The sequence below is a fragment of the Crinia signifera genome, chromosome 5, assembly GCF_055691185.1.
Source record: "Crinia signifera chromosome 5, ASM5569118v1, whole genome shotgun sequence".
Taxonomy (NCBI): Eukaryota; Metazoa; Chordata; class Amphibia; order Anura; family Myobatrachidae; genus Crinia; species Crinia signifera.
In genome coordinates this window covers 149,784,824-149,812,512 of record NC_139221.1, presented here as the reverse complement: position 1 = coordinate 149,812,512, position 27,689 = coordinate 149,784,824, and the positions used below count along the sequence as shown (strand labels likewise).

Genomic DNA, 27,689 nt, shown 5'->3' with positions numbered 1-27,689 from the left:
ACCCATGTCGACCTTATGACCAGTCGACCTTCCTCATGTCGACCTTTATGCAAATTCGACCTTAAGTCATGTCGACCTTGGCCCATGTCGACCTTAAATCAGGTCGACCTTCCAGCCAGTCGACCTAATGGGGTCGACCTAATGACTGTAGACCTAAGTTCATTCTGATAGATGTACCGATTCCCTGCACTCATTATATATTATTATCCTCTATTTCGGATCTATTCAAAACATTTTGGATCACCATGGCTTGTCCTTCCATGTATGTCTATCATGCTGCCAATAAGGGGTCAAAGCAAGCAATCTTGCAGTACACAATACACAGTTCTGATCCTGCACATGTGCAGGTTACCAACAACATCACAGATCCTTTCGCCTCTCTGCAGAACATAGGCATCGAAACAGTGGGTGCTCCTGGTCCCGAGCACCCATAAAAAATTATAAGCACCCACAGGACATGGCCGGCACTCACCCGCAACTCGCCACCAACCTGTGCCACCGAGTCTGAAAACACAGTCAGCGGCGGGGTCCCTCAAGTGGAGGGGAAGTCAACGGCGGGGTCCTTGTGGTGAATGGGAACTAAGGGCCTTATTCTACTGTAGTTCACTCTTTCTGACAAAATCCTTCTTAGATGGAAAAAAACATGTGCACTGCAGGGGGGCAGATGTAACATGTAATGAGAGAATTAGATTTGGGTGAGTTATTTTGTTTCTGTGCAGGGTAAATACTGGATGCTTTATTTTTACACTGCAATATAGATCTCACTTTGAAGTAAAACCCCACCCAAATCTAACTCTCTCTGCACAAGTAACATCTGCCCCTTGCAGTGCACATGGTTTTGTCCATCTAAGAAAGAGTGAACTAGAATAACCCCCTAAGAGCGGTATTAATACTGCTCCTAGTTCCCATCCACCGCACGGACCCCACCGCTGATTGCCCATCCGCTGCTGGGACCCAGCCAACATGCCCCCTTGAGCACTCACCAGCAAAAACATAAATCAGCGGCTCTGCTGCAGAATATAAATTTGCTACACAGCCTATTTCTGGCCTCAAATCTAGCCCTAGAAATAAATAGTTTTGTAACAAAGTTTACATGGAGCAGACAGATCTAGTTTTAACATTTGAACTTGATGGTACATGTTTTCTTCTAAAATACATTAGTAGGTATATTGATTGACAGATGCCTTGTTAGTCCCTTTATAAAAATAAATCTCGTCTACTACTGTTTTGTTATAATGTGAATATACTGTAGTATTTTAACGGCATGTGTAAGTAAAAGTATGAATCTTTTTTTTTTTTTTTTTTTTTTTTTTTAAAGACTACATGTATAAAATGCCAGCAAACACTTGTAGCTAATCTCAGGTAAGGATTTTCCTAGCACTCAGTAATGCTTTGAAAGAAAAAAAAACCAGCAATGTCCACTAATAAAAAATAGCAATATATGAAATACATTGATTTATTGATCCCAACAATCATATTTTTCACTGGAACTGGAAAATGCCATTATCAGCATGAAAGGACCAATATCCAGCAAGTGCCTATTTGAGAAAGGAATAAAATAGAGAGGGCATAGGTTGGTTTCTGTTGATTTTGGGTTGAGCTGAAGAATCATTGTAGGGATGAGCAGATGAGGGAGGGCTAGTGCCTATTATGTTCTAGCAGCTCATCACTGCCAATAGCCTAAGCAGCAGATCCTCACACCAGTCAGTCTGGCTTTTTGTAGAGTTCAAGGCACATCCTGATCTCCCCAACCAACAAGGAGGATCCTCAGTACAGTATGAGAAGATCATAACCAGAATTATTCCAGCACAGGCGACCTTCAATCCGAAGAATGTCACTGTCTGATAAAAGCTGCAACATTTCAAATATTCTTTAAAGTCAATGCTTTAAATTTAAACAAAGTAAGTAATATTTTTCTTTTCTTTTTTTTATTTGCCAATCTGTAAAAGGTTCCATATTAATTCAATATGGTAAAATAGTTGGCATTGCAAAATTATTGCTATAAACGTTGTAATATTTATTTTACACACACTTTACATTTAATATACAAACCTGCTAAACCTAAGGCTAGGAAATCATAACCTTAGTACAGTATATTGTCAATGTGGTATTTGTATTGTTCATTATATCTGCTTCATATATGATACTTTATTGACAAGTTTACTTTTATTTGCCAGATACCCTTGGTATAAACTGTTGCTGCAGCCATACTGTATTATATCACGTTGCAAAACTTTTTTCTGGACAGTTTAGCAACAAATGCACTGTAGGTATCTTGTAGAGAAAGTGAGTGAAACATGTAATTTTACTATTTAATATAGAGCAGTAAATACTGTACAGTAGCTCTTTTATTTATGTGATAGTTACAATAGCTGCCATGCATTCAGTACAACTTCGTCTATCTGCAGTAGTTACTGTATAAGGCCGGCTGATCTCACTCTGCAGGTGGTATCACTGATTGCTGATTTCCTCCCCGTGCTATACTGGGAGCTTGAGCCCGGCAGCACTAATGACAGCTACAGACTGCCCTTGTAACCAAATTGATTTACAAAATGTCAGGCTGGCATTTACAGTTTTTTTATAGTCGTTTTCTAAAATAATAATGATAATAATATTAATAATTATTATTATCTGTTCTAATTACATTGAAAAGGAATGTGTATTGCTTTAAAAAATTTCCATTTGGTAATATTTATTTTATATATAAAATTATAAATCAGAATAAATAATATTTTTGGATCACCTCTCAATGAATTTGTACATTTTAAAGTAACTGTATAACACAACAATAAGTTTATTATTGTGTAATTATGTAATATACTATGCAATTACTGGTGGAATATGTCACATATGTATTATTGCTGACTACTGTAATTCCATATGTGATTTGTACTTTCATGGATTATTACTGTGGATGGTGTGGATAGTGTTTAGCGGTCTCACTGGGTGAAGTCTGTGTCACAGTTGGGAGATGCTGACGGTCGCTGTTCACCAGTAAATAGTCCTGAAACGTCTTTTCATTCAGTATTAATAGTTCTGTAATAACTGGCCAGTTTATGTCGATACACAATATTAGTAATTATTTGGTGTAATAGTCCTCCCTAACCAGGTACATACACAATTCTTGTTATACTTCCCCTCCCCCCAGTTATGTAGAAGTGAAAGAACTTTATATAATCCATCATTAACTCCTATATGTTTGTTAAATGAAGAATAAGCTATCAATATTTAAATCTGAATATTTCAAAGTATTTAACTTCACATATAAGTGAACATATTTTTTCCCCTACTATTCAGTGGAAATACCAAGAACCAAACAAATAACATGGTATCGAAAATTTTCAATTGCAATCCGGTTGAATTTAACATAATATACCGAAGGTAATATTTTGCAGCTGTTAACTTTATTTGGAAAGTGTAAATGGTGCTATAACTGCATACATACAGAAGGTCGTGTTTACATACTGTACAATGGCCCAGATGTATTAAGCTTCAAAAGTGATAAAATGGAGAGTGATAAACCACCAGCAAATAAACTCCTCTCTGTTATTTTTCAAACCCTGCCTGTGACATGGCAGGTAGGAGCTGATTGGCTGGCTGTTTATCACTCTCCATTTTATCACTTTTGAAGCTTAATACATCTGGCCTAATGATTGAAGAACTAGAAAAATTAGGATCCAATTTAGATTACAGTACAGTAAATGCAACTAATTAGTGATGTTGATGCTACTTTCTGAATTTGAACTCATTTAGTGACTATGGGGCAGATGTATTAAGCTTTAACAAGAGATAAATACAAGTGTGATAAGGAGAGATAAACGTCCAGCCAATTACCTGCTAACTGCCATGTTACAGCCTGTGTTTGAAAAAAGTCAGTTAGGAGCTGATTGGCTGGACATTTATCTCTCTTTATCACCCTTGCATTTATCTCTTGTTAAGGCTTAATACATCTGCCCCAGTATAACATAAACATTGGCTAAAATGAAAACTAGAAGTACTGTATGGCTAGGTTAGCGGGGAGGTAGGACATTGTAGAGGCTCGCTGTGTATATGTATTTAAAGGGCTCCTGTCAATTGAGATACATTGTCTAGTTAAACAGTATAAAATGTATGTCGACCCCATATGGGCAATATGTGGGCATGGTGAAAAGTTCTCACTTCTTACCAACCAAATAGGAACTGGATTAAGTCCTTTGCACTGTTGCTGTGTGCTAGGATTATGCATTTTTCTCATCTTCATTTTGTAAGTGCATTGTATAAATGAAACCTTTTTGTTTATCAAAGGTGCTGCACTATCATTGTTCTATCTTTTCTGCTTGATGGTCTCCTATTAGCCCTGGGCATATGGGGAAAGGAGACTGGTGTCTTTTTCAGGCATATAGAATGATCTTATGGAGAAACAAGTGAAGGAGTTAATGCTACTCTAAGATGTAAAAGGCCATTGTATCATTTATCTCTATTAACATCACCAAAATTGTTGTTGTGTGGGTTGATTCAAAAGGGAGCGCCATCATTGTTACACTATATTCTTTTTTCACATGAGCTTATGTATGGTGATTGACAAACACTAGTTCGAGATACTTGGGCTGCATATCCTTGCATATCCTTGTTGCGCTAATATTTTGGTAGCCATGGTCAAATGTCAGCAAGTTCAAAAGGTCAACATGACAATGGTAAACACACAAATGGTCAACACATTTTTTTCAACTTTATTTCTATTTCATTTTTATTTCATTTCTACTTTTGCTTCCTTTACCATCCATGTTGACTTGATTGCGAACAGTAACCTGTGCCAATCAACGCAGCAGTGGAGTGCAGCACCTTGCCGAAGCATAGCAAGCACGGAAGGGTCTACGTTTTCACCAATAATGGTCACATACACACACACACACACACTGTGAAATGGACAGAATTTTGGCCCAAAAAAACTTGTCTGCCCTTTTGTGCCAACTATTTTCATGTTGACTTTTTAACTTTGTCGACCATGGACACAGTCGACTTTTTTTTACTGTCAATATTTGACCCTGTTGACCTTTTTTCATTTCAACCATATAGAGCAGGGCTGGGCAACACCGACCCTCCAGATGTTGATGAACTACACATCCCAGCATGCCATGCATCAGTTTCAGCATGGCCACATAGCAAAACTAATGCAAAGCATCCTGGGATGTGTAGTTCATTAACATCTGGAGGGCCGGTGTTGTCCAGCCCTGATATAGAGTCTATCTATTCATTTGCTATTTCATACTGAATACCAAGAATATTGTATGGTTAATTTAATTTATTACTATTGAGAAGACTTCGGAGCATTCTTTGTTTTACTTTTTTTTTTTTTTACATGGTTTAACCTTTATGCTCCTGAACATGTTATTTTAAATGTATTCAATGTATCTGCTTTCACCACCTCTTCTGGAGGAGAGATCTATACTCTTATTGCCCTGAATGTAAAAAAACCTTTTCTTTTAAGGGTGCAGGATTTTTTTTCCTCTAGTCTGAACACATGTCCATGTGTCCTAGTCTCTGACCTCAAAGCAAAGAGGTTGCCCAATAGTTCAGAGTATTGTTCTATGATATATGTATACACTACCGTTCTAAAGTTTGGGGTCACCCAGACAATTTCATGTTTTACATGAAAACTGACATTTATTTATCAAATGACTTACGAAATGAATAGAACATATAGTCAATACATTGATATGTTAGAAATAATGATTTGTATTTGAACTAATAATTTTGTCCTTCAAACTTTGCTTTTGCAAATGTTCTTCTGTGTTATCCAAACTCTTCAAACTTCGTTTTCTCTGTCCATAACACTTTTTTCGAATCTTCCTCTGCCTAATGTCTGTGTTATTTTGCCCATATCTATCTTTTCCTTTTATTATCCAGTCTATGACTTGGCTTTTTCATTGCCACTCTGCCTAGAAGGTCAGCATCCCGGAGTCACCTCTTAACTGTAGACATTGACAGTGGCATTTTCCGGGTACCATTTCATGAAGCTGCCAGTTGAGGATCTGTGGGGCATCTATTTATCAAACTAGATACTCTAATGTACTTGAAGAAATGTTTTTTGTTTGTTTAAGAGAGGGCAAACACAAGTAAGAAAAAAGGCTTTGTGGGCGCACTCTTATTTATGTATATATATATATAGTTAATTTAAAACATAACTTTTAATTCGATCTGTTAATATAAGATAGCAGAATTTTTTTTAAGAATTTTTGTAGAGAAAAGTGTGATAGAAATATATCAGGTTAGGTACCAATTAATAATGGCAAAAAGGGTTTTTGCATAAAAATGTTGTGTGATGGTCCTATTGGCTTTTCACACTTTATTCTCCATTCGGCGCATCACGTCCTTATCGACATTGATATATGGACAATGCGACTTTGGGCGAAAATGAATGGTTTGGGTCCCTATTCGGTTTAAATAACCCGTAGGGATATGTGTTGCCTCAGCAACTATTGTGATGGTATTCTTGCAGCTTGTATTGCTTATGCAGTAGACGTGTCCAGTACAATTTAATTAGGGATACCTCTATTGATACCACACCAGGGGTTCTTCTGGGGTCACCCACAGGAATACTAGTCTGGCCCGTCACTGCTTAGCTTCTAAGTTCGGGAAGTTTTTGGGCAGTTCCAGTGAGGTATGGTGGTATTTTATTGAGGAAATCCTCAATAAAATACCACCATACCTCACTGGAACTGCCCAAAAACTTCCCAAACTTGGAAGCTAAGCAGTGACGGGCCAGACTAGTATTCCTGTGGGTGACCCCAGAAGAACCCCTGGTGTGGTATCAATAGAGGTATCCCTAATTAAATTGTACTGGACACGCCTACTGCATAAGCAATACAAGCTGCAAGAATACCATCACAATAGTTGCTGGGGCAACACATATCCCTACGGGCAGTGGCGTAACTATAAATTTTGCTCCCCCCTGCTAAAAAATTTGTGGCGCCCCCCCCCCCCCCTCCCACACAAAAAAAAAATATATATATATATATTTTGCCAGGATGCATGTACTCACTAAGAGTGGAAAGAGACAAAAGGACAACAGAAAGAGAAAAGACATGGGAGAGCGGGACAGCAGAAAGAGCAGAGAGAGAGAGAGAGAGAGAGAGAGAGATAAGGACAGCAGAGAGAGAGAGAGAGAGATAAGGACAGCAGAGAGAGAGATAAGGACAGCAGAGAGAGAGATAAGGACAGCAGAGAGAGAGAGAGAGATAAGGACAGCAGAGAGAGAGAGAGATAAGGACAGCAGAGAGAGAGAGAGATAAGGACAGCAGAGAGAGAGAGAGAGAGATAAGGACAGCAGAGAGAGAGAGAGAGAGATAAGGACAGCAGAGAGAGAGAGAGATAAGGACAGCAGAGAGAGAGAGAGATAAGGACAGCAGAGAGAGAGAGATAAGGACAGCAGAGAGAGAGATAAGGACAGCAGAGAGAGAGATAAGGACAGCAGAGAGAGATAAAGACAGCAGAGATAAGGACAGCAATCATTTAGACAATCAGTGTACCGTAGAGGCAGCGGCCATTGCCCCGTGGAGGCTGCAGTGGGAAGCAGGGCATCACATTAGGGAGCAGACCTTCCGGCGCCCCTGCTCCTGTGCCCCCTTCTCCTTCAGCAAGTGGCTGTGGGTCCCGGCTGCATCTTCTCCTGCCTCCTCCTGTACTCTGCCGGCTTGGGATGTGACGTGCTGGCATCACACCGCGCTCTCCCCCGCCCTGCGCTGTACTGACTCAGGAGGAGTACAGCGCAGGGCGGGGGAGAGCATGGTGTGACGCCAGCACGTCACATCGTGAGCCGGCCAGACGAGCATTGATATGGGTGGGCTGAGCCAGCCACCAGTTGACTCGACGGTCGGTGGGACCATAGGTGCCGATTTATGTTTTTGCTGGTGGGTGCTCAAGCCAAAACAATAGGGGAGTGGCTTCACGGGTAAGCACTAGAGGGGAGGGATAGGTTCAGGCTGCGTGGGGAGAAGGGTTAGAGGGATTGGGGGAGAGGGTTACCCTGAGTGTATCCCTAACGTACACACACACATATTTATATATATATATATATATATTCTATTCAGTGACAACAGTAGCCAGCACTCCAAAGAGATTTATCTTAATAATAAAACTCACAGCATGTTGCCTACTGGTAGTTGGTGAATATACATACTGTATACCTGTACATACATACATACACACATACTGTATACAGTAGCATATACTGTATACACAGTATACTTACAATTTGTATACTTTTACTTACAGACATTCCTCACTTAACGACCTACCTGTTTACCGACCACCCGGACTTACGACCTGTGCCTTCGTTTAGCGTCCGTGCTGTGACTCCTCAGACTTACGACCCCGTCTGCTCTGATTTACGACCGGCCCGCCTACCCTCTCGCAGTTACGACCTGCCCAGCCTGTTTAACGACCAGCGTCTCAGAAGTCTTAAGGGGTTTTATATAGGCTCGTTTAACAACCAATTCGCTTAACGACCGGGTCGTAGGAACGGAACCTGGTCGTTAAGTGAGGAATGTCTGTACTTACTTTTTACAATTACTTATCCAATTTGATGCCCCAGGCAAGATTTTTGTTGGTGCCCCCTAGCAGGTGATAATACCATCAAACTTTAGTGGTTAGACACCAAAAATAACATGCTGGTTAATGACATTTTATACATGTACATACCACGGGTGGGCAATTATATCAGCTGGGGCACCACTTAACACTTCCAGCAAATATTCGAGGGGCGCACTCCAGCAATAGAAGGTGTGGTCACTCAAAAGGGGGTGTGTCTTTCAATGTATTGTAGCACACCATATACCCCTTTTACACATCATGCAACCCAATAGCAGGCCCCTTATACTTGCCCCTTACATATTATGCCGCACAGATTGAGCCAAAAGTCACATTATGCCACACAATGTGCTAAAGTTCATATTATGCCACATAGAATAAGCCAAAAATCACATGGAATGAGTCAAAATTCACGTTATGCCATACAAAATGATCCAAAATTCACGTTATGGCACCCAGATTGTGCAAAAATTCACATTACAGCATAATGCTAAATTCTGTTATGTGGTGGGAGGGGGTCTCTTCAAGTGTTAAGGCCCCATCCACTAGTGCACTTTGGAATGTTTTCATCTGATGCAGAGCAATCAAATTAAAATGTAAAATGGAGGTTAAAATCTACCTCCATTTTACATCCCCTCTCCCCAGGACACAGATAGCACCATCTTCTACCACAGATACTACACACACTGGCGCTGTCATTCATACATACTACACACACCGACGCTGTCATTCATACATACATACTACACACACTGCCGCTGTCATGCATACATACTACACACACTGCCGCTGTCATTCATACATACTACACACACTGGCGCTGTCATTCATACATACATACTACACACACTGCCGCTGTCATGCATACATACTACACACACCGACACTGTCATGCATACATACTACACACACCGACGCTGTCATGCATACATACTACACACACTGCCGCTGTCATGCATACATACTACACACACTGCCGCTAACATGCATACATACTACACACACTGGCGCTGTCATGCATACATACTACACACACTGCCGCTGTCATGCATACATACTACACACACTGGCGCTGTCATGCATACATACTACACACACTGCCGCTGTCATGCATACATACTACACACACTGGCGCTGTCATTCATACATACTACACACACTGGCGCTGTCATTCATACATACTACACACACTGCCGCTGTCATGCATACATACTACACACACTGCCGCTGTCATTCATACATACTACACACACTGGCGCTGTCATGCATACATACTACACACACTGCCGCTGTCATGCATACATACTACACACACTGCCGCTGTCATGCATACATACTACACACACTGCCGCTGTCATGCATACATACTACACACACTGCCGCTGTCATGCATACATACTACACACACTGCCGCTGTCATGCATACATACTACACACACTGCCGCTGTCATTCATACATACTACACACACTGGCGCTGTCATTCATACATACAACACACACTGCCGCTGTCATTCATACATACTACACACACTGCCGCTGTCATTCATACATACAACACACACTGCCGCTGTCATACATACTACACACACTGGCGCTCTCAAACATATATACATACACATACATATATACATCCCACCACACTACAAGTCAAGGCACATTCAGACCACTACCTTATGATATCCCCTGGCTCCTGCTTAGACAATTTGAACAGTCCGTCTCCCACTCCCGGCCAGTCGCATCCCAGCTACGTACTCGCTGGTGGCCATGCTCTGGGGCCCGCAGCAGGCTGCTGATGTCTGGGGAGCACTGGATGAGCTGACACCCGGTCCAAACAGTGTGCAGGAGGAAGTGGTGCTCCGCGCTGCAACCTCAGGAGACGCCATGCGTGGCCGGTTCCTGGCACGGTCAGCAAGCTCCGGGACCCTGGCTGTCTTCTGGTGGAGACCCAGCAGCAGAAATACGGCCCTGTGTTATAGGCACCCGGTCCCTGCAGTGGATGTGAAGTCCGCAGCGAGGTCCCTGCGGCGGATGGGGACTAGTAGTTCCCAATTCCCATCCGCCGCAGGGACCTCACTGCTGACCTCACATCCGCCAAAGGGACCCAGCGCAGCACCGATCCCCGCAAGGTACCTACCGGGGGGGGGCATCATAATCACAGCAGGGAGAGAGCCTCTTCAGTACTGCTCCTCCCTGCTTTGCAGAGGTTGCCCTGGCCACCAATAGTAAAGGACGTTGCCGCCCCTAGGGCCTAGGCAATTGCCTAGTATGCCTAATGCCTATGCCTAGGGCCGGCCCTGCACACACACACAGGAGACACCCACATGCACAAACAAACTTTAGCATACATACACACAGCAGGTGCACACATCCATACACACAGCTGCAGCATAAAGACTCACACAATATACATACACTACAGTACACACAGCCGACATGTACTTTAAGCTCACCCATCCAGGATTAAAGATGCCCGCGCTGCTCCACCACCAGCCGCTATTCAGACCAGCTGTCAGTCAGGAGGATGTCTCTGCCCAGCCTGTCTCTGCCTCCGTTCAGCCCCTCTCTTCCTCCAGCCAGCCCGTCTCTTCCTCCAGCCAGCCCAGCTCTGCCTCTGGCCGCGTCCAGCCCCGGATCTGCTGCTAAGCCCCATGGGAAGGGAGATGATGAGAGGAGCTGCGCGCTGCAGCTCCCTCAGCCTAGACGCCAGCCCTGCTCTGTACGGACTCGGGAGGAGGGCAGCGCAGGGCGGGGGAGAGGGAGGGGGAGCGCGGTGTGACGCCAGCGCGTCACATCAATATGGGTGCCACCAGCGCGGGCGGCGGGCGGGGTGGGCAGCGGCAGTATAAAGTGCTGGATGCCGGCGCCCACACAGACAGCGCTGCCACTCGCTCCCCCAAGCGGTGGCGGTGGCTGCCTTAGTGTAGTTACGCCCCTGCCTACGGGTTATTTAAACCGAAGAGGGACCCATACCATTCATTTTCGCCCAAAGTCGCATTGTCCATATATCAATGTCGATAAGGACGTGATGCGCTGAATGGAGAATAAAGTGTGAAAAGCCAATAGGACCATCACACAACATTTTTATGCAAAAACCCTTTTTGCCATTATTAATTGGTACCTAACCTGATATATTTCTATCACACTTTTCTCTACAAAAATTCTTTAAAAAAATTCTGCTATCTTATATTAACAGATCGAATTAAAAGCTATGTTTTAAATTAACTATATATATATATATATATATATATATATATATACATAAATAAGAGTGCGCCCACAAAGCCTTTTTTCTTTTTTGTGTTTGCCCTCTCTTGAGCAAACAAAAAATATTTCTTCAGTTGCTATACTGAAACCGTGGGTGCACCACCAATCACATGACTATTAGAATACACTCGTCATAGTCTTAATATTGGTTTCTCCATAAATTGCTACTTGATTATTACTTGTCAGTGCGGTTCCAACCCCCACCTTGTAGCTCTACTCTAATGTACTTGTCTTCTTGCTCAGTTGCGCACCAGGGGCCCCCACTTCTCTTTCTACTCTAGTTTCAAACACAAAAGTAATTGAACATCTAGGGAACCACAATATGGTTTCACTGGAAATCAACTTCAGTAAATTATATCATAAAGGATCTGCAAAAATACTAAACTTCAGAAAAGCTAACTTCAAATTATTCAAAGAAGCCCTTAAAAGAATTGTGTGGGAAATGGTTTTTGAGGGGACAAATGCTGAGGAAATGTGAGATACTCTAAAAAAATGTACTCGAATCATTAACTATTAAATACATTCCTAAAGTAAATAAGGGTAAATTCAATAAAAAAAAAAGCCACCATGGTTGGACAAAAAAGTTAGATCAGCAATCAACAATAAAACAAGAGCATTTAAATTCTATAAAAAACTTAAATGAGGAGGCGTTCACCAAAATAAAGAATCAAACAAAATTTGCAAAGGGGTTATCAAAGTAGCTAAAAGGGATTATGAAGTGCGCATAGCCACTGAAAGCAAAACTAACCCCAAGAAGTTTTTTAAATACATAAATAGTAAACATACAGTATAATTAAGGAGAACATAGGCCCACTAACCGATATCACTGGAAAAAGTTTTACAGAGGATAAGGGAAAAGCAGAACTGTTAAATGAGTTGTTCTCATCAGTGTTTACTAAGGGAGAGCAGACTGTAGAACGCACACATACCAAAAATGGGATGAACAAGCCGGACCTCAATATTAATTTCTCGACCGACGAAATAATATTGAGGCTCAGCAAAATCAAGACAACTAAATCACCATGGCCAGATGGGATTCGTCCTAGGGTACTAATGGAATTAAGGGAGGAACTAGCTACCCCTTTACATTATATCTTTGATAATTCACTATCATCAGGAAGGGTACCAAAAGACTAGAGAATAGCAGAGGTAGTGCCATTATTCAAAAAAGGAAAAAAGAAGGATCCCGCTAATTACAGACCTGTTAGTTTAACATCAATAGTGGGTAAACTATTGGAAGGATTTTTAAGAGATGGTATCCAGGAATATTTATACCTTCATAGTTTACTCAGTAATAATCAGCATGGGTTCATGAAAAATCGTTCATGCCAAACCAATCTACTTGGTTTCTAATGAAGAGGTTAGCAAAAACCTTGATAATGGAAATACTGTAGATGTGATTTTTCTAGATTTTTTCTAAAGCCTTCGACACAGTACCACACAAGAGGTTGATAAATACAATGGAGGACCTGTGATTAGGAGCAAATATCTGTAGATGGGTAGGGAACTGGCTGTGTAATAGAGAACAAAGAGTGGTTGTGAACAGTGCTGTATCAAATGTGATACCAGTACTAAGTGGATTGCCACAGGGTTCGGTTCTAGGGCCCATTTTATTTAACATTTTTATTAACGATATTGGGATGCGGTTACTTAGCAATGTATCCATCTTTGCGGATGATACAAAATGGAGCAGAGTTATTAAATCATTAGAAGATGTCACCACGCTTGATCTTGACAATCTAGATGAGTGGGCAAAAAGTGGAAGATGAGGTTCAATGTGGACAAATGCAAGGTCATGCACCTTGGGAGACATAACCAGTGTGCTAGTTATAATTGGGTAATTCAGTACTCAAGTAGTATCTAGGATTCCAAACAGACAACAAACTGGGGTGTAGTGCTCAATGTAATATAGCAACAAAAAAGGCCAATAAAAATCTAGCATGTATTAAAAGGGGCATTGAAACTGGGCACTCAAAAGTAATTATGCCTCTGTACAAATCATTGGTTAGACCACACCTCGAATACGGAGTACAATTCCGGGCCCCACACTATAAAAATGACATCATAGATTAGAAAAAATCCAAAGAAGAGCAACAAAGCTTAATAGGGGAATGGAGAATTTAAGCTACGAGGAAAGATTAAGCAATTTGGGACTATTTACACTAGAGAAGAGACGTTTAAGGGGGGACATGCTCAACATGTACAAATATATCAGGGGCCAATATAAGGAACTGTCAAACACCCTTTTTTTCTGGTAGAAATGAATCTAGGACGCAAGAGCACGAGTTTAGATTAGAAGAAATAAGGGTACTTATGTAGTATCTGGGCTGCCGATTTTTTGATTGTATGCCTTAAGTTAAGGCATACAATCAGATGCGATGCGATGCGATATCGCATCGCATCGCATCGCATCGCATCGCATCGCATGCGACCATCGGATGCGATGACCCGATTTTTCCATAGGAATCAATGTTAAAATGGACTGAGTCCATTTTAACATGGAATTCAATGGGAAAAAGGGGTCCTTTTCATACCCCTACTATCCAAGTGGGCATGGAGTTGGATATAAACCTGTGGCGAGCGCAGCGAGCCACCGAGCCCGAAGCGTGGCGAGCGAAGCGAGCCCCGCGAGGGGACGGTATTCTGTGTCCCCTCGCGGGGCTCGCTACGCTCGCCACGCTTCGGGCTCGGTGGCTCGCTACGCTCGCCACAGGTTTATATCCAACTCCATGCCCACTTGGATAGTAGGGGTATGAAAAGGACCCCTTTTTCCCATTGAATTCCATGTTAAAATGGACTCAGTCCATTTTAACATTGATTCCTATGGAAAAATCGGGTCATCGCATCGCATCGCATCGCATCGCATCCGATGGTCGCATGCGATGCGATGCGATGTACCCGATTTAGAAATCGGCAGCCCAGATACTACATAAGTACCGAAATAAGATGAAAAAAATTCTTTACGGTCAGAGCAGTCAAACTTTGGATCTCCTCTTCCCGGAGAAGTGGTGTCGGTAGACACAATAAATACATTTAAAATAAGGTTGGATAAACATTTATTGGTTAAAAACATCCATGGGTACGAATAAGAAACATAATGGGGGAAATTTACTAAAGGAAATTTGTAAAAAATAGGTGTATTTGTATCCAGAAATACACTTATTTTTGACATTTACTATCCCGAAAATATGGCCATTCGTATTCGTATTGATAGCACATCAATACGACTACGAATTGCCGTATTTTCGGGATAGTAAATGTCAAAAATAAGTGTATTTCTGGATACAAATACACCTATTTTTTTTACAAATTTCCTTTAGTAAATTTCCCCCAATCTGTCTTTAAAATATCAGAACATACTATACAACAAGAGATAAACTATTATAAATAGAGGTTGAACTAGATGGACGCAAGTCTCATTCAGCCTCACCTACTATGTACAGTAACTATGTAACTATGATTAGAGCCTGTTTGTGATGTTCTCTAAAGGGAGTAGTAAACACCGTTGTAGGAAATTTTCAGTTTTCTGGCAATTTCTCACATGGAATAGCCTTCATTTTGAAGAACAACAGTAGACTGTAAAGTTTTACATGAAAGTTCTCTGTTTCTCTCCATTTTTAGAGTATAATCAACACAAATGTGATACTCCAGATACTCATATTGCTCAAAGGAAGGCCAATTTTATAGCTTTTCTAATGAGCAAACTAATTTGCAGCTGTACTAAAATAATTGCACAAGGGTTTTCAAAGGTTTTCTAATCATCCATTCATCTTCTAACACGATTAGCAAACACAATGTACCATGAAAACACTGGAGTGATGGTTTCTGGAAATGGGCCTCTATAAATACATATTCCCTTAAAAAACAGATGTTTGCAGCTAGTATAGTTATTTACCACTATTATAGTGTATTTCTGATCAATTTAATGTTATCATCATTAAACTTTTCTTTTCTTTAAAAAATAAGGACATTTTTAAGTGACCCAAACTTTTAATTTTCTCTTTTCCAGCGTCAACATTCCCACTGTAATTTTGATAATCTATCCTTGTAACTTCAAGTCTTCATTCCTTTTATTAACTTGGTTGCCCTTGCCCTTCTCTGAACTTTTTCCAGTTCTGTCATGTCCTTTATGTAGTGTGGAGCCCAGAATTGCATGCCAAATTCCAGAATCCAGGAAGTCTTAGTGTGGAGCCCAGAATTGCACACCAAATTCCAGAATCCAGGCAGATAAAATAATCCACTGATTATTTTATTCACCTCTAGGTGTTCGAGGATTCTATCATTTAAAATGCCCTCAAATATTTTCCCCACAATTGATGTTAAGCTCACAGGTTTGACGTTCTCTGGGTCATCTCTCTTTCTTTTTTTAAATATTGCTACAACTTCCACAATTCTCCAGTCCTTAGGTACTATACCAGATGAAAAAGGTTTTTAAAAAATATAATGCTGAGGCTTTGCTACCTCCTCCCTTAATTCCATTGGAACCCTGGGATGGATACCATCTGGACCTGGTTATTTGTTTGTTTTAAATTTGAAAAAGCTCTTGAGGATCTCCTTTTAGGTGAATGTTATTTCCATTAGCTTTAGTTAAAGTGCCTATGTTCTCTTTTACTAAACATTTATTATTATTGTATTTAAAAAACTTTTAGGGATTTGTTTTGCTTTCCATGATTCTTTTCTTTTCTGTTTCCCTTTTGGCTGCTTTGATTTTCCGTTTACAAATTTTATTTACGTCTTTGTACTTTATGAATGCCTCCTCATCCCCTTTAGCCTTGTATACTTTACCTCAGTGTATTATGAATTAAAATAAAACACTTTTGTTCACAACAACCATCTCAGATTCCTTCATTTCCTCATATTTTCTCCATTAGGACAGAGCACAGTACCATATCTTCCTATATTGTATTCTTTAAACACTTTCTTTTTATTGTCTTTTGCCTCCGTTACTTTCTTGTTCAGCTAATGTTACCCTTGTTTCCCTTTGGTATAAATTTATTCGCTAATGTATCTAACAGCTTCTTGATAAGTGAAGCAGTGTAATAAAGGGCTAACTGCAGCGCTGGTGAGTATATGTCCCAGATTTTCTGTAGGGTATGCAGAGGAATATTAAACAGTTCTTGCGGAAAAAAAAATATATATATATATATATATATATACTTAAAAATGGGTTGCCCCATTCGCAGATGGTTCGTGCCCGGCGAATTTGTAGTGACCCTAACATGATCCATGCTGAATTGGACCTCATTGTCGAGAAATTTCATAGCCGAGGGTATGCATTGAACAAACTTTTGGCATCTAAAGAGAGGGCTCTCAAATTGGATAGGGCCAATTTATTGGTACCTACCAAAAAACTTAAGAGATAAAGTTTTCCCTTTTATTACACGGTACGATACTTCAAGTGCTGTAGTACCTATTGCCAGTAGGGCACTGTGGCCGATTTTAAAAACTGACCACAGTCTCCCCGGCTTTAAAGATCTGAGGCCCCTTACTTGCTATACCCGTGGCCGCAATCTCCGGGATATTCTTGTACGTACAGATATCTCGGGGTTCGGGACCACTCCCCCCAATACAGTGTTTAAAAAACCCGGATGTTATAAATGTCCAAAATGTGCTACCTGTAAATTATTGATCACAGCCGACTCCTTTATGCATCCCCATAGTTCCCAGGTATTCCGTATTAAACATGTCTTGACATGCGATACACAATTTGTTGTATACGCGGTCATTTGTCCCTGTGGACTGTACTATATTGGGATGACTTCTAGGAAGTTCAAGGAAAGGATGGCCATGCACAGGTCATCCATCAAGTCTGCTTTGGCAGGCAAGAAGGCTGATCAACCTGTTGCAGTACATTTCAGAGACCTCTGCCATCCGCAGGAGTCGTTGAGATATATAATGATCGATCATGTTCCACCCTCCAATAGAGGTGGTAATCGCATGAAAAAATTGTTGAAGTTAGAGGCTACTTGGATTTATCGTTTAGATACAGTTGCCCCTAGGGGTCTTAATGAGAGGATCGTTTGGAGTTCTTTCATGTGAATACATTTTTAAATATATATGTTCCTGATCATGCCAGCTATAAACTGTATGTGCTCTTTCTATTTGACATTATGTCTTATGTATCTATGATTAGTGCGGGGGGGGCTGACCTACTGGGGGGGTCGCTGGTGTGAGCAGTGACGCTTTGAGCTGTGTCCGCCTACCCCGTACTATCATTTTGATTGTTTGTACTTGTACGTCGACTTCCCCGGTGGTGAGAGAACCGTGGGTGGTTGCTGTTTTATTTTTTGCATAGAAATGTGGTTATGTTGATTTATTACTGTTGTCAGTCTGCTGCCCCGGAGCTCCATGATTGTATGCGCTGGTTGTTGGTTGCCGTGGTGACGCGTCCGTGAGTGGGAGTCATGGTATGCGTCAACACGGGCACTGACCAATGACGCATCACATGTGAGCGACGCATCTGCATCCAGCCGCTCGTTGTGTACGCTGGTTACCATGGTGACTGATCCGCAGGTGAGAGCTGTGGACGTCAGCATCGGGCGCCAGTGACACAGGTGCGTGTGCTGTGCATGCTTGAGCGGAGGGGAGGAGACGGCGCCAATTCACCTGCTCTATTTAAGGTATGTGACTTGTGTATGTTGTATCTGCATCCCTCTTGAGAAAGGGGTAGTGACCCCGAAACGAGCCGTTGAGGCTGATGATGCAATAAAGAAGTAACTTTTTACCACAGTGCCGTGTCGTCTCCTGGTCTCTGGGATTCCTGCATGATATATATATATATATATATATATATATATATATATATATATATATATATATATATATATATATATATATATATATATATATATATAGGATCCTTGCACTTTTCTTAAAACATCCAATACTTTATTTCCACCAACCAAATCAGAGAAAAATTTTCCTCTTAAAATAATAAAAAATGCAAAAATTGCAATACACATTTAAAAACAGTTATTTCCACTTGAACAAACAGAGTTTTACTTTGAGCTCACCGAACCTCCAGGGGAAGCAATTTTTCTCTCCTCTCCACCTGATGTTATAAATCCACTTTTCACACTAGGACTCCTCTTCTGGACGTCGCACTGCCACTGCGGCTGTCCTTCAGATTACCTTCTGTGTGTTAGGGATAGTGGACAGGGGGCTGATGTCTCCGAGCTAGGTGCACGGCTATTGGAAGCACACGTGTCACCCTCCCGTCTGTCCCGCTAGCGCCTGCAGGTCAGCGGGGTCTCACGGCCAAGATTATTATAATGCCGGCGCTCAGGAGTGCTTTAGCAGGCTTGGGATCTTTATAAAGCCGGTCAGTGCCGCAGATGTCTCAGGCTTTCGCTTGGCGGCTACAGACTGCTCCCCTTGTGTGCAGTGACTCTCTCTCCCACAGGCTCCAGTCTCCAGCTGCTCACCAACTCGTTTCTACCATTAATTGGTCTTTCTCAAGGTGCAGCTGGGGATTGCAGCCCTCCCTAATTTATACCTCTCCAGGAAGTCCGGTTTCCTCATTACAGGGCGTTCTTATGCATTATACAGTTTCCGGGGTTGTCTTAAAGTGGTACACACATCTAAAAAAACATGAAAAATTACATAAAAAATACATAAAAATTATTTTCCTTCCTTATAAAATGCGATCATGATAACACTTTTGTTTCTAAGGGAAAAGTACAGCCAAACCAGATAGCATATAAGACAGTGCACAGCATAATGATATAGTACGGCAGTGGAGACATAAAAATGGGGGATATGATCACAAGAACCACTTAATGATCACAAGAACCAGCTTCTTGATAGTTTCCCGCATGTCCTCTAAATTTCCCCCTTAAACAGAGCATCTCATTCTATTCATTTTAAAGATTCAAAATTAGCTTTCCTGAAGCTAAGTATTTTAGGTGGTCTCTTATATTGTTGTTTACAAAATCTGATCTCCAGTGAATCCATTTTGTGTTCACTGTTTCCCAGATGTTCTATAACATTGGTAATTGATACTTATGAATACTTATGAATTTCTATTGCTGTGTAATTGAGAGTCTGTTGACTTATGCCATTGCGTTATGGTTCAGGAATTCTAATTGTTCCAATCATAGATCCCTAGATAGGATAGTTAAGGCCGCAGAAAAAGTCATGGACCAATGCCTAGGATGGCAATCCCTGACTTGCCTAGGATGGCAGATATTTTTGTAAAAAGGGGAAAAGTTAAGGCTAATAAAATCTTTTTAGTTTCTAGCCATCCTTGTTATTCTCTTTTCTCCCTGTTGCCCACTGGGAAATGTTATAGGTGCTTAGGTTACTGTACTAGTTGGCTGTGGAATAGGTTTTACCCATCCGCTATTTTAAGTTTGAATTTGTAGTGTGTGAATTGTGAGTACTTCTTTTCCCTTTTTCTTTGGAATTAAAATAAAAAGAGAAGGGGACGCAAAGATCTTGCATCAAAGACTGACATCAAATTCAATTAAGAGGAATCCCCAAGCTCAGGGGAATGTAAAACAGATATATCAATGGGGTCGCTATAAATGATAGAATGTCCCTGTCTCTCCTGGTATTTAATTCACTTAGGCTCTTATTCTGGTTCACTCGCAAAGGCAAATACCTTCTCAAATGGACAAAACCATGTGCACTGCAGGGGGGCAGATGTAACTTGTGCAGAGAGAATTAGCATTGGGTGGGGTTTTTCTTCACATTTTACATCCCCCCCCCCCGCAGTGCACATGGTTTTGTCCATTTGTGATTTTGCCTTTGGGAGTGAACCAGAATAAGGGCCTTAAACCATTTTAAATGAATTGAGGAGGGTGAGCGAGGAAGAATATCTACAGCCAGCTGTCTCAAACATAAACTAGCCAGAGTCTTAATAGGAAGAGTGGGGGCCCGTAAAGACACATCAGGGTCCATCAAAATCACAGTATGCCAGACACGCAAATGTAACGATTAACCAATCACGGACTTGACTGAGGATACAGGCAGAATGGTAACTGTCAAGGTCGGTAAAAGCAACACCTCCGGGAAGGTTTTGGCAATACTAAAATGTGCCTGGCAATATGGGGCCTAGAACCCTTTCAAATATATTTAATGAAAACACCTGATTGGCTCTAAAACTAAGGGGTTTGGGAATAGATCATGGAATGGCACGGAAGAGATATATCAGTTTAGGTAACAACACCATCTTAGCGATGGGAAATGTTTTGAAATGTGGGGAGGTTTGTGGTTTGTCACAGCTGTTTAAAGGTCTCAGGGCTACTAGTTTGACAAGCATATTGAAACCAACAGCATCCACACAGGTGTAGTAATATATTAATCCTGCCTAGTTTGATGTTGGTTCCGCCTACATTTTATTTGGTGCTGCCACTTCTAGAATTTTTTCCAGGGCCACTTTTAGTTCCCAATTGTGGCATTTGCTAAATCAGTCCATCTTAGTGCAAATCCTCAGATATGTACTATTAGATCAACCAACTTAATACAGCAACAAGAACAAATAATAATAATAATAATAATAATTATTATTATTATTATTTACAGTACTTGCCCATTCTCCAAATATTAAATCTGCACAAGCTCACTGTTAGTATGGCTGAGGAATCATTTGCTCTGGATTTGAATATTAATATACCCCTTACATTTACCCATAGTTGCCTACCTTCTCGCATCCTGCACAGTGACATAACTGTAAACTTTGCTCCCCCCTGCCAAAAAGTTTCTACAGTATATATATATATATATATATATATATATATATATATATATATATATATATATATATAGTGTATATCTATATCTATCTATATGCTATCTATATTGATCTATCTATGGGCATTCTGGAGAGCCCCAGCACTCCATCTGTACCTCAATTCTTGCTACTGTTTTTTTTACCTAGATATCTTTCATCTATATTTTTTATGATTGAAGATCTGTTCAAAGTCTTAGAGTTATACTAAAATAACATTTAAAAAGTATCCTCCTGTTGGATTGTGAATGAAACTGCTACATGCATGCGAGAGTTAATTACCATGTAAGCAGTGGCGTAAGTTCTTCCCAGTTGCCCGGAGGCAAAATAAATATTGGTGCCCCCCCCCCACCAACACACACACACACACACAGCACCTTATATAAATATATGTATGCATGTGTGTATGTATGCATGTATATTATGTTTAAAATAATGAGAGTGTGACGTCTATGGAGGGGGCGTCAGCCACAAAAGCGATATTGATGGCTTTCAGTTGTCACGGCCGCTGCTAAGATGCGCCGCTCACCTGTTCATCTCCGGTGGCGGGGCCTGCGGGCCATCTGTCCGGGTGCAGGACGGGGAGCGCGGCATTTGGGTCTCCCGGCCGCGACCATCTTCCTGGGACCTGTAGCGTGCACATCCAGTATGAGAACCAGCCAAAGTTGTTTGTCTCCAGTCCGGGCGCCGCCATCTTGTGGTAGCCAACCAATGGCCCGGATCCCCAGTTCAGCTCCTCCAATCAAGATCTGCCCTGGGGGATAAAGCAGAGCCCTCTGGGGCATACAATCGCCAGTGCTTTGTTGACAATCCCTTGGGAGGAAGCTTCTGCCTGTGCTCCTGCCCTTGCTCTGTGAAATCCTTGATTACAGTGTTCCCTGTCTGCAGTCCACACCTGTATCCTGTATTCATTATCTTCTAATCAGCACCTGTTACCTGGATCCCTGCATTTGCATTCTGCCTCCAGTCCTTACAGTTCAACACCTGTTTCCTGGACATCGCAATTGCATCCTGCTTCCAGCTTTCTCAGGTCGTCTCCACTCCTGCTGTCGACCAGCTGCACCTGCTGCCAGCCCTCCGTGCCTGTTGACACTTCTTCACTCCTGCTGTCGACCAGCTGCACCTGCTGCCAGCCCTCTGTGCCTGTTGACACTTCTCAACTCCTGCTGTTGACCAGCTGCACCTGCTGCCAGCCCTCCGTGCCTGTTGACACTTCTCCACTCCTGCTGTCGACCAGCTGCACCTGCTGCCAGTCCTCCGTGCCTGTTGACACTTCTCCACTCCTGCTGTCGACCAGCTGCACCTGCTGCCAGTCCCCCGTGCCTGTTGACACTTCCTCACTCCTGCTTTCGACCAGCTGCACCTGCTGCCAGTCATCCGTGCCTGCTGACACCTCTCCATCCCAGCTGTCAGCCATCTGCACTTGCTGCCAGTCATCCAAGCCTGCTGACGCCTCTCCACTCCAGCTGTCGGCCATCTGCACTTGCTGCCAGTCATCCGTGCCTGCTGACGCCTCTCCACTCTAGCTGTTGGCCAACTGCACTTGCTGCCAGTCATCGGTGTCTGTCGACACTCAACCACCGCTGCTATCTGCCGTCCGCACCCGCGGTCAGTCGTCAGTGTCCCTCTCGGCACTCTGACAGAGACTCTTGGACATTCCTTGTTATGGTGAAAATTCCTTGTTATTGTGGACATTCCCTTGTTGCCCAAGTATCCAATGGGTTCTTTGTCCTGCAGTTTCCCTAAATGGTCTTACCTTCCAGTGTTGGTACTACAATAAAGCGTTATATTAAACCTGCTGTTCTCCAGTCTCCTTCAAGCCATGAACCCCTGACCTCCAGATCTCAGACAGATCCACAAGGTACCCCTAGCGTGACATCAATGAACTGATTTAAACTTGCAGGGAGTAGAGGTGCTCCCTTGGGAGCAGGAGCCCGGCGGCAGATGACTCCATTGCCTCCCAAAGTTCTGCCTCTGCATGTAAGTGTTTGTACCTGCCTATATAAGAAATAGTATATCTAGAACATTTCCTAAAATATCACTTACAGAATCGCTATGTGCACACGTGAATAAATATAGATTTACTGTAATTTGTTTTGAGTCAGAGGGGGAGCCTTGATACAGATGGCGCCCCTGTCATCAGAGCAGCTCCCATCACTCTGTCCACTCGTGTCGTGTGCCAGAATAGGGCTCGCACGCACAAGACACTTACGCGCCCCATTCTTATCAATGGACGCACGGGTATTTGAGACACTCGTGCATCCATGTCCTGGCTGCCGGATCGATGTTCCATAGTGACCTCGCACAATGGGGGAAATTTACTAAGATTTGGGTACTTGTGTATTATAGCGGCGCCCATCGCATCGCATACCATAAGGCATGCGATGCGACGATATATCGCGCGATATTGTACAATGTCATACAATTTTAAAATTGTATGACATTGTATTGTGCGATGCGATTAAAAATTGTATAAGCACCCTAATGGGTGCTTACAATGTGAAATGCACCCCCACGCCACCCCCCCACTATAAACGTGAACCCGAAGCGTGGCGAGCGTAGCGAGCCTGCGAGGGGCGGCGGTACGCGTCCTCCGACCTTTTCATACCCCCACTATCCACGTCGGCGCGGAGTTGAGAATAGAAAGTGTGGCGAGCGCAGGTATCGGCGTCCCCTCGCGGACCTTTAGGGTGCTTATACAATGTTTTATCGCATAGGGGGCAAAAATTGCATCGCATGCCATTGGGTGCATGGCATGCGATGCGATAAAAACATCGCACGATGTACATCGGGGGGTGCCGCTATAATACACAAGTACCAAGATGTGTTTTCTACTTCACATGTGATGTTGCTATGGGCAACCAATCAGCATCACATATACCGCAGCGTTTTATGGAGAATATTTGACCAGTCACATCAGTCCCTGCCCCTTATTATTATATTTTATTTATAAGGCGCCACAAGTGTTTCACAGCGCCATACAATGGCCATACAACAGTACAGGGAGACAAAACAACATTACAGTAAATAAATAACAAAAATACAGTGCAGGTAAAAAGAGCAACACAATTCAATGCACACTACAGCTTAGATGTACAGATGGAGCACCCCTCATGCAGTGCCATAAATCGGCAGATTGCCCCCCTGGCGATCGCCGGCGGAGAGGCTCTCCATCTGACTGGGACGTGCGAGCATCTTCCACGCATGCGTGTCCCACTCATTCATGGTGGGGAGTGGAAACCCTGCCCGTCTCCACTTCAGGGAGATGGGCAGGGTTAGGGGGAGGGGTGCATTGAGGCGGGGGGGACCAGAGGAGATCGGCAGGGAGTGATGGGGAGGCAGTGGAGATCTCCATCGGAATGGGGCACGCAAGCGTCTCATGCGAACTTGCACCCCCTTGTGGCGGATGGTGGGAGGACTGATTGAGCTGCGCTACATCTATAAGCAGCGAGGATGGTATCAATGTACTACTAGGGGCTGGTGGCCAAATATGGAGATGAGCAGTCAGACGAAGATGGTTGCTTAGTGTTTGAGTATGGGAGAGCTGTATGTGAAAGGTGAAGTGAAGGGCAAGCAAGTGGGCGGTGGCTTGATAGCAGGATGTAAGCAGGCAGAGATGGTCAAGGCAGGGCTTCAGAGGACCAGCGATCATGTCCGAATAACCACAGTTATTCAGACATGATTGCATCCCTGCGATTTTGGTGGGCGATTATTGAATGACTGTACATGCATATGGATTGCAGCATGCATGCACCTTGACCATTCAGTGAAAAAAGTCCAGCATCTTTTGTGATTGCAAGTTGTTTGACAGAAAGCCATCGTTTGGTTGGTTGCAACCCGCCATTTTCTGGGAGTATCAGAGAAATGAAGGCATGCCCAGGTGTTTGAGGGGAAGGGGTGTGACGTCAGCTCCGGCCCACATCCGACTACTTCTATTAGACAGGCGTAGTAGGTTCTGGGCCCCGCAATGCAGAGACTGAAAAAAAATCATTGGATTTGCAGCTCATGATTTTAATAAGCAATTCTGGAAGGGAAGCGACCACTAATGGTCGACAGTGACTTTTTTAGTATCGACTATGTAACCTTAAGCTTGTGTCGACCTTCTGGCAGTGTCGTACTATGGTATATCGACCATTTTTAGCTGTGAACCTAGTGAATGTCGAACTAGCCATTGTCTACCCACTACTGGGGGTTATTCTGATTCACTTGGAAAGGCACAATCACTATCTAATGGATAAAACTGTTGAGACTGATTTGGGTGTTTTATTGTTTCTGTGCAGGGTAAATACTGGCTGCTTTATTTTTACACTGCAATATAGATATCAGTTTGAAGTAAAACCCCACCCAAACCTAACTATCTCTGCACAAGTTACATCTGCCCCACCTGCAGTGCATATGGTTTTGTCCATTAGAGAGTGATTTTGCCTTTCCGAGTGAATCAGAATAACCCCCTATACCATAAACATCTGATCACAGGGCTCTGCAATTTTGCAGAGCAGTGTTCAGATCTGAATAACCCCCTATATCAGGTTGTGATTTCTTTTTCTTCTTTTTTTTATTATTGTTTACTATTTTTATTTTAAAGAGGGGATCTCCCATCATTTTTTTTAATTTGGGTGGGGACAGTATTGATGATCTGTAAAATCACAAAATCACTGGTCTGCCTCCACCAACTTAACGTAACAGTTTCACGTGAGTTGTAATAACAACATTTCTTAAAAGCATTACCATCAGAAGCATAACTCCCAGAGGCAATGGAGTCACCTGCCTCTGGGCTACAAGCCCTGAAGGGGCACCTGCATGTACAGCAGCACCGGTGAGCTTCACAGCGGGATCCAATAGTGAGCACAGCTCTTCCAATGGAGCTCAGTGGTGCACTTGTTGCTGCAGAGTTAATCAGCTCTGTCCCATGAGCCCTGCTAACATCTGCATTAGGGGAATGAACAGGGCCTTCTGGTACCCCTCGGCCTGCACTGCCGCAAGCAGTGTTGCACCCAGTGCCAGATATGCTCCCACTGTGCCACACATATACCCCCACAGTGCTAAGTATGCCCCCAGAGTGCTAAGTATGCTCCCAAAGTGACACACATATGCCTCCACAGTGCTAGGTATGCCCCCAGTGCCAGACATGCCCCCACAGTGCCACATATATGCCCCCACAGTGTCACACATATGCCCCTACAGTGCCAGGTATGCCCCTACAGTGCCACACATATGCCCCCACAGTGCTAGGTACGCCCCCAGTGCCAGATATGCCCCCACAGTCAGGGCAGCCGAGAGAGGGGGGGAGCGGGTACAAATTACCCGGGCCCAGGCTTGCTGGGGGGGCCCCACAGGGGCCCTGGTCCGACCCCTCCCTTCCCCCTCCATCCCTCCCGGGTAGCAGCAGCAGCACACACTTCTACAGCATGTGCTGTGCTGACAGCAGGCTCAGCATGAGTGTCTCACTGACAGCGTGAGTGGTCACGCTGAGCCTGCTGTCAGCACAGCACAGGCTGTAGGTGTGTGCTGCTGCTGAAATTACAGTTTTTAGAGTTTTCTTTCACCCTCCTTTAAACATTTTGGGGGCGTGGCCTAAGTGCGGGAGGTGCCCACACCTCCCACACTTAGGCCACGCCTCAAAATTTTTACCGGGGCCCAGCATTCCTCTCGACTGCCCTGCCCACAGTGCCGCACATAAATGCCCCCACATTGCCAGAGTAAGCCAGCAGCAGCAGCATCTGGCTTTCTTCTTGTGTCTGGGTGTCCTCTCCCCCTCCAGTCCCCTGCTGCTGCCGCTTGCTTCTGTGCTTCCCTTCGGTGGGGAGGGGAGCGCATCTCTCTTTCCCCGGCTTCACTGTGTCCCTGGATGTGACTGTCTGTCAGCCAATCATATCTCGCAGGCTGGCTCCTGATTGGCTGCCGGCCCATGAGCTCTGACTGGCTGACAGGCAACCCAGTCACAGTGACACAGGGAGGGGAAGGAGAGACGCGCAATGCGCTCCCATCTTCTCCCCTCCAAAGGGAATCAGCTGTGGTAGGGCAGCAGAGGCCATGCCCCTGCCACTTACATATGCGCGCATGCACAGTAAGCAATCCGGGGGTATTTGTTATGGTGGTACGTGGTACCGGCACAATATGTTTTAC

General features: G+C 43.2%; 1 protein-coding gene across 1 annotated transcript in view; it reads left to right on the top strand.

Annotated features, from left to right (window-relative positions):
* The first annotated feature begins 1,653 nt into the window (after nucleotides 1–1,653).
* Nucleotides 1,654–27,689, top strand: part of SLC6A3 (solute carrier family 6 member 3) — a 126,023-nt gene continuing 99,987 nt past the window's right edge. Inside the window, exon 1 of the mRNA XM_083188114.1 lies at nucleotides 1,654–1,901. The gene's annotated coding sequence lies outside the window, so the exon portion shown is untranslated. The remainder of the gene's footprint in view (nucleotides 1,902–27,689) is intronic.